Raw genomic sequence first — 12,014 nt, 5'->3', positions numbered from 1 at the left:
GGTTTTGTCTAATGCTTCAGGTACTGAAATGGCCCATAGATAGCATGATAGCAAAAGGCTCTCTTTTAAAAGTACCTTGAATTGTTCTTGGCAGCTTATGCTTCGAAAGGAAGGAGCATCAGAAAAATGAACTGAAACATGCTTTGCATTGCTATGCCAGCTGTCTGTCAGAGTCTAAAATAGCTAAGACTCTCCAGAAAGTGTAAAATCATCTTAAAGGTCCAATTACACGTTTAGCTTATTTGATTTTCTTAAAAAGAAAGTAGTTTAATTCATTCAATATTTTAAAAATATTTTTAAAAATATTACTATATTTTATTTTAAATGAGTTGGCACTTGTGTTGACTAAGGGGTTTGCCTCCCACCAGACCAGATCAGGGAACTGCTTAAGAGCCCTCATTATCATATGTAAGTCACAGTTGACATGTGCTTTTATTTTTATCTCTGTATTTTCATGTTATATTTTGATGTACTTCTTGATAATATCCTAGATGTTTCCTGTTCCCAGGAAAGCAATAAATACACTGAACCAAACGCTTTTTTATGTATAGTTGAAAATGTATTTTTTATAGTATATCTACTTATCAAATTTTTAAAGAAACAGTTTTGCTGAATTGCAGCTTCAGGTAAGTACTTGTGCTTCTCAATAACTGCTTTAAGGGAAAAACAAAAACCCCCTCCAAATCCCCAAAGACTATGGGCATTTTAAAATAAAATTCACAGAATCTGATTTCTGAGCATGTGCCTGGTGAAACAGACTGGCTTTGCACCTCATTAGGAGATTTCAGACAGCCCTGCACCAAGGCAGCTCCAGCCAGCTGACTCTTCAGTGAAGTCATGAATTCTGAAGCATCTTCATGTATAGATTCTATTAAAATTAGGTTTGATCTCTAGGTAGGCTTTTTAATTAGCAGTTTCTAGTCAGCAGTCAGTTTTAGATAAAACTGCATCACTGGATGTTTATTTAAAGATTTCATTGTCTATCTTTGTGCGTGTGTATAATGTACGGGTGTGTGTGTGAGAGGGAGAGAGAGAGAGAATGCAAGCAGAAGTCTTAACAAAAGCTGTTGAAATTGAGAGGAAAAGTCCATCTATACCTTTTCTCACTGTTGCCTCATTTTGCAGTTTTCTTTGTTAATACTTAGGAGAACGGAGGGACAACTACCCAAAGAGCTCCCTCCTTAAACATGAATGTCCTTGCAATGGCTGTGGCTAATACTGCAAGATTCCCACTGTGTTTTTACTAAGCTCAGCTTGCTCTTTCCTGGGGCTTTGGAGAGAAGCCCATTTATTCACTTGAGCATTCTGGATATCGTTGACATTTTCTTCAACTGTGCCTCAGGCTGTTGTAGTGGTGAAGGCTTTTAACAGGAGGGTTAACTGCCTGAATGTCAGAAAGCTTCAACATCCACATGCTTTACTAGCAAGTAAATTCGTGTGCTTTGTACTTTCAAGTAGGTCTGAGAGCAGGTCGCATATTAATAGGTTATGTATGGGAATGGGGAAGGTGGGCTGGAGCTTTGAGGAACATTTCTGGCCCTTGCTGCTGTCCCTACACTTGTGTATTGACAGTTTAATCCTGCCTAGAGATTATGGTGATAGAGGATGGATTGGTGCTCACAGAATAATCTTGATAATTGTGAATTTATTCAATATTATAGTCTGCATACTTCAAAACCCAACATTAAATCCACTGAATTTACGTTATCAGGATGCAAATTGATGGATCCGTCAGAACTTAACTATTCTGATCTTCAGATTCCTCCTGGTTAGAAATGAGGCCTAGCAGCCAGATTTCTTTTGTTAATTGCTGTCCTCAATGTCCTCAACTGAAAAATAAAAATAGTATTTTCCTCAGAGAATTGTTGTGGGATTACAAGGAAATGACATGTAAAAGACTTAGATCACTGTCTGGCTCAGAGTACATCTTGGTTAAATGTTTCCTCTCATTGTCATGTTCATCACCAGTCATGATTCCATCTTGCTGCTGTATGCAGTGGCATTGGTCTCTTGGCCCAGTTTCTACACCATTTTCTTCCCACCTGTGTGAAGACACAGTGAGAAGGTGGCCATCTGCAACCCAAGAGAAAGCTGAACTGGTCTTGCTTGTGTACTTACCAGGTTCCTGAACTGTGAGGAATAAATTCCTGTTATTTAAGCCAGCCAGCCAATGATATTTTATTATGGCAGCTTGAACTGACTAATATAGAAATAATCCATCTGAAGTTAAGCCAGGTATGATGTGGATAAGCCAGGACCCAAATGTTGGTCTGCCCTTAACCATTCTGCTGCATGGCTGCAAAAACGCTGCCCTCTTTATGATCAGGGCTGTATCTCAGCTCTTGCTTCTCCAGTCTGGCTTTTATCATCTTCTAAAACTTGTATTATTTCTTTCATTTTTGCATTTTAAAATTTATTCTCAGTTGTCTCCCTCCTTCCTTAGATATGCATGGTCTAATTTTAAATTGTATTGCAGTCTTCTGTCTCCTAGTAGGCTCCTTTAGTTGCCAAAATCAACGCATCCTGTTCAATTGCTATGCTTAGTGATCTCATTTTCAGTTCAATTGCTCAGTCCTGTCTGACCCTTTGTGACCCCATGGACTGCAGCACTCCAGGCTTCCGTGTCTATCAACAACTCCTGGAGCTTGCTCAAACTCATGTCCATTGAGTTGTTGATGCCATCCAACCATCTCATCCTCTGTTGTTGGCTTCTCCTCCTACCTTCAGTCTTTCCCACCATCAGGGTCTTTTCCAGTGAGCAAATTCTTTGCATCAGGTGCCCAAAGTATTGAAGTTTCAGCTTCAACATCAGTCCTTCCAATGAACATTCAGGACTGATTTCATTTATAATTGACTGGTTTGATCTTTTTGCACTCCAAGGGACGCTCAAGAGTCTTCTCCAGCACCACAGTTTAAAAGCATCAATGGTTCAGCGTTCAGCTTTCTTTATAGTCCAACTCTTACTTCCATACAGGACTACTGGAAATACCAAAGGTCATCTTTGACTAGACAGATCTTTGTCAGCAAAGTAATGTCTCTGCTTTTTAATATGCTGTCTAGGTTTGTCATAGATTTTCTTCCAATAAGCAAGTGTCTTTTAATTTCATGGCTGCAGTCATCATCTGCAGTGATTTTAGAGCCCACAAAAATAAAGTCTCTCACTGTTTCCATTGTTTCCCCATATATTTGCCATGAAGTGATAGGACTGGATGACATGATCTTTGATTTTGAATGTTGAGTTTTAAGCCAACTTTTCCATTCTCCTCTTTTACTTTCATCAAGAGGCTCTTTAGTTCTTCTCCACTTTCTGCCATAAGGGTGGTGTCATCTGCATATCTGAGGTTATTGATATTTCTCCTGGCAATCTTGATTCTAGCTTGTGCTTCATCCAGTCTGGCATTTCACATGATGTACTCTGCATATGTTAAATAAGCAAGGTGACAATATACATCCTTGACGTACTCCTTTCCCAATTTGGATCCAGTCCATTGTTCCATGTCTGGATCAAACTGTTGCTGGATGTCCTCTGCACAAGTTAAATAAGAAGGGTGAAAATATACAATGTTGTTCTACTCCTTTCCCAATTTTGAACCAGTCTGTTGTTCCTTTTTTGGTTTGTTGCTTCTTGACCTGCATACAGATTTCTCAGGAGGCAGGTAAGGTGGTCTGGTATTCTCTTTACTCTAAGAATTTTCCACAGTTTGTTGTGATCCACACAGTTAAAGGTTTTAGTGTGGTCACCAAAGCAGATGTTTTTCTGGAATGCTCTTGCATTTTCTATGATCCAGCAGATTTTGGCATTTTGATCTGTGGTTTTGCCTTTTCTAAATCTTCCTAGAAGTTCTTGGTTCATGTACTGTTGAAGCCTAGCTTGGAGAATTTTGAACATTTCTTTACTAGCATTTGAGATGACTGCAATAGTGTGGTAGTTTGAATATTCTTTGGAATTGGCTTTCTTAGGGATTGAAAGGAAAACTGACCTTTACCTGTCCTGTGGCCACTGCTGAGTTTTCCAAATTTGCTGGCATATTGAGTGCAGCATCATCTTTTAGAATTTAAAATAGTTCAGTTGGAATTCCATCACTTCTACTAGCTTTGTTCATAGTGATGCTTCTTAAGGTCCACTTGACTTCATAACTGAATGGCCTAGTGGTTTTTCTTACTGTTTTCAACTTAAGTCTAAATTTTGCAGTAAGGAGTTTATGATCTCAGCCACATTCAGCACATTTAGCTGACCATATAAAGCTTCTTCATCTTCAACTGCAAAGACTATGATCAGTCTGATTTTGGTATTGACCATCTGGTGATGTCCATACATAGAGTTGTCTTTTGCTTTGTTGGAAGTGGGTGTTTGTTATGACCAGTGTGTTCTCTTGGCAAAACTCTGTTACCCTTTGCCCTGCTTCAATTTGTATGCCAAGGCCAAACTTGCCTGTTACTCCAGGTATCTCTTGACTTCCTACTTTTGCATTCAAGTCCCCTATGATGAAAAGGACAGCTTTTTTTTTTTTTTTTTTTTTTTTGGTGTTAGTTCTAGAAGATCTTGTAGGTCTTCATAGAATTATTTAACTTCAGCTTATTTGGCATTAGTGGTTGGGGCATAGACTTGGGTTACTGTGATATTGAATGGTTTGCCTTTGTTTTTTTTTTTTAATTAATTTTATTTTATTTTTAAGCTTTACATAATTGTATTAGTTTTGCCAAATATCAAAATGAATCCACCACAGGTATACATGTGTTCCCCATCCTCAACCCTCCTCCCTCCTCCCTCCCCATACCATCCCTCTGGGTCGTCCCAGTGCACCAGCCCCAAGCATCCAGTATCGTGCATTGAACCTGGACTGGCATCTCGTTTCATACATGATATTTTACATGTTTCAGTGCCATTCTCCCAAATCTTCCCACCCTCTCCCTCTCCCACAGAGTCCATAAGACTGTTCTATACGTCAGTGTCTCTTTTGCTGTCTCACATACAGGGTTATCGTTACCATCTTTCTAAATTCCATATATATGCATTAGTATACTGTATTGGTGTTTTTCCTTCTGGCTTACTTCACTCTGTATAATAGGCTCCAGTTTCATCCACCTCATTAGAACTGATTCAAATGTATTCTTTTTACATTCGAATCATAGGGGTTCCAGAGGAAGAAGACAAAAAGAAAGACCATGAGAAAATACTTGAGGAGATAATAGTTGAAAACTTCCCTAAACTGGGGAAGGAAATAATCACCCAAGTCCAAGAAACCCAGAGAATCCCAAACAGGATAAACCCAAGGCGAAACACCCCAAGACACATATTACTCAAATTAACAAAGATCAAACACAAAGAACAAATATTAAAAGCAGCAAGGGAAAAACAACAAATAACACACAAGGGAATTCCCATAAGGATAACAGCTGATCTTTCAATAGAAACTCTTCAAGCCAGGAGGGAATGGCAAGACATACTTAAAATGATGAAAGAAAATAACCTACAGCCCAGATTATTGTACCCAGCAAGGATTTCATTCAAGTATGAAGGAGAAATCAAAAGCTTCTCAGACAAGCAAAAGCTGAGAGAATTCTGCACCACCAAACCAGCTCTCCAACAAATACTAAAGGATATTCTCTAGACAGGAAACACAAAAATGGTGTATAAATTCGAACCCCAAACAATAAAGTAAATGGCAACGGGATCATACTTATCAGTAATTACCTTAAACGTAAATGGGTTGAATGCCCCAACCAAAAGACAAAGACTGGCTGAATGGATACAAAAATAAGACCCCTACATATGTTATCTACAGGAGACCCACCTCAAAACAGGGGACACATACAGACTGAAAGTGAAGGGCTGGAAAAAGATTTTCCATGCAAATAGGGACCAAAAGAAAGCAGGAGTAGCAATACTCATATCAGATAAAATAGACTTTAAAACAAAGGCTGTGAAAAGAGACAAAGAAGGTCACTACATAATGATCAAAGGATCAATCCAAGAAGAAGATATAACAATTATAAATATATTTGCACCCAACACAGGAGCACCGCAGTATGTAAGACAAATGCTAACAAGTATGAAAGGAGAAATTAACAATAACACAATAATAGTGGGAGACTTTAATACCCCACTCACACCTATGGAGAGATCAACTAAACAGAAAATTAACAAGGAAACACAAACTTTAAATGATACAATAGACCAGTTAGACCTAATTGATATCTATAGGACATTTCATCCCAAAACAATGAACTTCACCTTTTTCTCAAGTGCACATGGAACCTTCTCCAGGATAGATCACATCCTGGGCCATAAAGCTAGCCTTGGTAAATTCAAAAAAATAGAAATCATTCCAAGCATCTTTTCTGACCACAATGCAGTAAGATTAGATCTCAATTACAGGAGAAAAACTATTAAAATTCCAACATATGGAGGATGAACAACACCCTGCTGAATAACCAACAAATCACAGAAGAAATCAAAAAAGAAATCAAAATTTGCATAGAAAAGAATGAAAATGAAAACACAACAACCCAAAACCTGTGGGACACAGTAAAAGCAGTCCTAAGGGGAAAGTTCATAGCAATACAGGCACACCTCAAGAAACAAGAAAAAAGTCAAACAAATAACCTAACTCTACACCTAAAGCAACTAGAAAAGGAAGAAATGAAGAACCCCAGGGTTAGTAGAAGGAAAGAAATCTTAAAAATTAGAGCAGAAATAAATGCAAAAGAAACAAAAGAGACCATAGCAAAAATCAACAAAGCCAAAAGCTGGTTCTTTGAAAGGATAAATGAAATTGATAAACCATTAGCCAGACTCATCAAGAAACAAAGGGAGAAAAATCAAATCAATAAAATTAGAAACGAAAATGGAGAGATCACAACAGACAACACAGAAATACAAAGGATCATAAGAGACTATTATCAACAATTATATGCCAATAAAATGGACAACGAGGAAGAAATGGACAAATTCTTAGAAAAGTACAACTTTCCAAAACTCGACCAGGAAGAAATAGAAAACCTTAATAGACCCATCACAAGCATGGAAATTGAAACTGTAATCAAAAATCTTCCAGCAAACAAAAACCCAGGTCCAGACGGCTTCAGAGCTGAATTCTACCAAAAATTTAGAGAAGAGCTAACACCTATCCTGCTCAAACTCTTCCAGAAAATTGCAGAGGAAGGTAAACTTCCAAACTCATTCTATGAGGCCACCATCACCCTAATACCAAAACCTGACAAAGATCCCACAAAAAAAGAAAACTACAGGCCAATATCACTGATGAACATAGATGCAAAAATCCTAAACAAAATTCTAGCAATCAGAATCCAACAACACATTAAAAAGATCATACACCATGACCAAGTGGGCTTTATCCCAGGGATGCAAGGATTCTTCAATATTCGCAAATAAATCAATGTAATACACCACATTAACAAATTGAAAAACAAAAACCACATGATTATCTCAATAGATGCAGAGAAAGCCTTTGACAAAATTCAACACCGATTTATGATAAAAACTCTCCAGAAAGCAGGAATAGAAGGAACATACCTCAACATAATAAAAGCTATATATGACAAACCGACAGCAAACATTACCTTCAATGGTGAAAAATTGAAAGCATTTCCTCTAAAGTCAGGAACAAGACAAGGGTGCCCACTTTCACCATTACTATTCAACATAGTTTTGGAAGTTTTGGCCACAGCAATCAGAGCAGAAAAAGAAATAAAAGGAATCCAAATTGGAAAAGAAGAAGTAAAACTCTCACTATTTGCAGATGACATGATCCTCTACATAGAAAACCCTAAAGACTCCACCAGAAAATTACTAGAACTAATCAATGATTATAGTAAAGCTGCAGGATATAAAATCAACACACAGAAATCCCTTGCATTCCTATACACTAATAATGAGAAAACAGAAAGAGAAATTAAGGAAACAATTCCATTCACCATTGCAACGAAAAGAATAAAATACTTAGGAATATATCTACCTAAAGAAACTAAAGACTTATATATAGAAAACTATAAAACACTGGTGAAAGAAATCAAAGAGGACACTAATAGATGGAGAAATATACCATGTTCATGGATTGGAAGAATCAATATAGTGAAAATGAGTATACTACCCAAAGCAATTTATAGATTCAATGCAATCCCTATCAAGCTACCAACAGTATTCTTCACAGAGCTAGAACAAATAATTTCACAATTTGTATGGAAATACAAAAAACCTCGAATAGCCAAAGCGATCTTGAGAAAGAAGAATGGAACTGGAGGAATCAACCTACCTGACTTCAGGCTCTACTACAAAGCCACAGTTATCAAGACAGTATGGTACTGGCACAAAGACAGAAATATTGATCAATGGAACAAAATAGAAAGCCCAGAGATAAATCCACGTACATATGGACACCTTATCTTTGATAAAGGAGGCAAGAATATACAATGGATTAAAGACAATCTCTTTAACAAGTGGTGCTGGGAAATCTGGTCAACCACTTGTAAAAGAATGAAACTAGAACACTTTCTAACACCATACACAAAAATAAACTCAAAATGGATTAAAGATCTCAATGTAAGACCAGAAACTATAAAACTCCTAGAGGAGAACATAGGCAAAACACTCTCCGACATACATCACAGCAGGATCCTCTATGACCCACCTCCCAGAATATTGGAAATAAAAGCAAAAATAAACAAATGGGACCTAATTAAACTTAAAAGCTTCTGCACATCAAAGGAAACTATTAGCAAGGTGAAAAGACAGCCTTCAGAATGGGAGAAAATAATAGCAAATGAAGCAACCGACAAACAACTAATCTCAAAAATATACAAGCAACTCCTACAGCTCAACTCTAGAAAAATAAATGACCCAATCAAAAAATGGGCCAAAGATCTAAATAGACATTTCTCCAAAGAAGACATACAGATGGCTAACAAACACATGAAAAGATGCTCAACATCACTCATTATCAGAGAAATGCAAATCAAAACCACTATGAGATACCATTTCACACCAGTCAGAATGGCTGCGATCCAAAAGTCTACAAATAATAAATGCTGGAGAGGGTGTGGAGAAAAGGGAACCCTCTTACACTGTTGGTGGGAATGCAAACTAGTACAGCCACTATGGAGAACAGTGTGGAGATTCCTTAAAAAACTGGAAATAGAACTGCCTTATGATCCAGCAATCCCACTGCTGGGCATACACACTGAGGAAACCAGAAGGGAAAGAGACACGTGTACCCCAATGTTCATCGCAGCACTGTTTATAATAGCCAGGACATGGAAGCAACCTAGATGTCCATCAGCAGATGAATGGATAAGAAAGTAGTGGTACATATACACAATGGAGTATTACTCAGCCATTAAAAAGAATACATTTGAATCAGTTCTAATGAGGTGGATGAAACTGGAGCCTATTATACAGAGTGAAGTAAGCCAGAAGGACAAACACCAATACAGTATACTAACGCATATATATGGAATTTAGAAAGATGGTAATGATAACCCTGTATACGAGACAGCAAAAGAGACACTGATGTATAGAACAGGCTTATGGACTCTGTGGGAGAGAGAGAGGGTGGGAAGATTTGGGAGAATGGCATTGAAACATGTGAAATGTCATGTATGAAACGAGATGCCAGTCCAGGTTCAATGCACGATGCTGGATGCTTGGGGCTGGTGCACTGGGACGACCCAGAGGGATGGTATGGGGAGGGAGGAGGGAGGAGGGTTCAGGATGGGGAACACATGTATAATTTTTTAAAATTAAAATTGAAAAAAAAAATAATTGCTGAGTAACACTCCATTGTGTATATGTACCATAGCTTTCTTATCCATTCATCTGCTGATGGACATCTAGGTTGCTTCCTTGTCCTGGCTATTATAAACAGTGCTGCGATGAACATTGGGGTACACGTGTCTCTTTCTCTTCTGGTTTCCTCAGTGTGTATGCCCAGCAGTGGGATTGCTGGATCATAAGGCAGTTCTATTTCTAGTTTTTTAAGGAATCTCCACACTGTTCTCCATAGTGGCTGTACTAGTTTTCATTCCCACCAACAGTGTAAGAGGGTTCCCTTTTCTCCACACCCTCTCCAGCATTTATTATTTGTAGACTTTTGGATTGCAGCCATTGTGACTGGTGTGAAATGGTACCTCATAGTGGTTTTGATTTGCATTTCTCTGATAATGAGTGATGTTGAGCATCTTTTCATGTGTTTGTTAGCCATCTGTATGTCTTCTTTGGAGAAATGTCTATTTAGATCTTTGGCCCATTTTTTGATTGGGTCATTTATTTTTCTAGAGTTGAGCTGTAGGAGTTGCTTGTATATTTTTGAGATTAGTTTGAAACGAACAGAGATCATTCTGTTGTTTTTGAGATTGCACCCAAGTACTGCATGTTTGACAATTGAGTTTTTTAGGGGACACTTTTCCCTCTTGACTTACTAACATGACAGCTTTCTTTTCAGATATTCCTGCTTCTTTGTTTCTTCTCCATCTTTGTTCATCATGCTTAAATGTTAGTTTCCTAAGATTCAGTTCTTAGAAGGTACTCTCTTTCTGCAGCCTCAACCTGGAAGATCTCATTTACTCTCACATCACCATGTTGTTTACAGCTCCAGGATCTATATATGTGATCCAAGCTAGTGTGCAGAGCATGCCTTATTACCTTCTTTCAGCTTCCCCTAACCACCCCAAATATCAGATCCTCGGAGAAAACTGCTCTAACTACCCAATCTAAAATGACACCCATGACCACTGCCTAACATTGGAGTGTCCCTCTTCATTTAAAAAAATATATTATTGCCTGATTTTATATGCTAGATTCATTTATTTCTTTGTTTTTTATTCCCCTACTAAATGACTGCTTTGGAAGGAAGGGTCCAATATAGTAACTAAAAACATAGAATCCAGATCTAATTGCCTCAGTTTGAATTCCAGTTTTGCCATTTGCTGTGAACCTGACAAATTACTAAACTTTGTGCCTCAAAATTTCCATGTTTATAAAAAGAGGATAAAATTAAGAGCACCATTCAACATTACTCAGTGGATGCTTCCTATGTCTCAGGCTCTGTTCTAGACATTGAGGGTATGCTGCTGCTAAATCGCTTCAGTCATGTCTGACTCTGTGTGACACCATAGATGGCAGCCCACGAGGCTCCCCCGTCCCTGGGATTCTCCAGGCAAGAACACTGGAGTGGGTTGCCATTTCCTTCTCCAATGCATGAAAGTGAAAAGTGAAAGTGAAGTCGCTCAGTCATGTCCCACCCTCCAGACCCTCCGTCCATGGGATTTTCCAGGCAAGAGTACTGGAGTGGGGTGCCACTGCCTTCTCCGATTTTGTCTGTTGCTATTGAGGGTATCAGATCAGATCAGATCAGTCACTCAGTCGTGTCCGACTCTTTGCAACCCCATGAATCGCAGTACGCCAGGCCTCCCTGTCCATCACCAACTCCCAGAGTTCACTGAGACTCAGGTCCATTGAGTCAGTGATGCCATCCAGCCATCTCATCCTCTGTCGTCCCCTTTTCCTCTTGCCCCCAATCCCTTCCAGCATCAGAATCTTTTCCAATGAGTCAACTCTTCACATGAGGTGGCCAAAGTACTGGAGTTTCAGCTTTAGCATCATTCCTTCCAAAGAAATCCCAGGGCTGATCTCCTTCAGAATGGACTGGTTTGATCTCCTTGCCGTCCAAGGGTCTCTCAAGAGTCTTCTCCAACACCACAGTTCAAAAGCATCAATTCTTCGGCGCTCAGCCTTTTTCACAGTCCAACTCTCACATCCATACATGACCACTGGAAAAACCATAGCCTTGACTAGACGAACCTTTGTTGGCAAAGTAATGTCTCTGCTTTTGAATATGCTATCTAGGTTGGTCATAACTTTCCTTCCAAGGAGTAAGTGTCTTTTAATTTCATGGCTGCAGTCATCATCTGCAGTGATTTTGGAGCCCCCCAAAAATAAAGTCTGACACTTTTTCCACTGTTTCTCCATCTATTTCCCATAAAGTGATGGGTCCGGA

The sequence above is a fragment of the Bos javanicus genome, chromosome 3 (assembly GCF_032452875.1).
Source record: "Bos javanicus breed banteng chromosome 3, ARS-OSU_banteng_1.0, whole genome shotgun sequence".
NCBI classification, from domain to species: Eukaryota; Metazoa; Chordata; class Mammalia; order Artiodactyla; family Bovidae; genus Bos; species Bos javanicus.
This window is presented reverse-complemented; position numbering follows the sequence as displayed.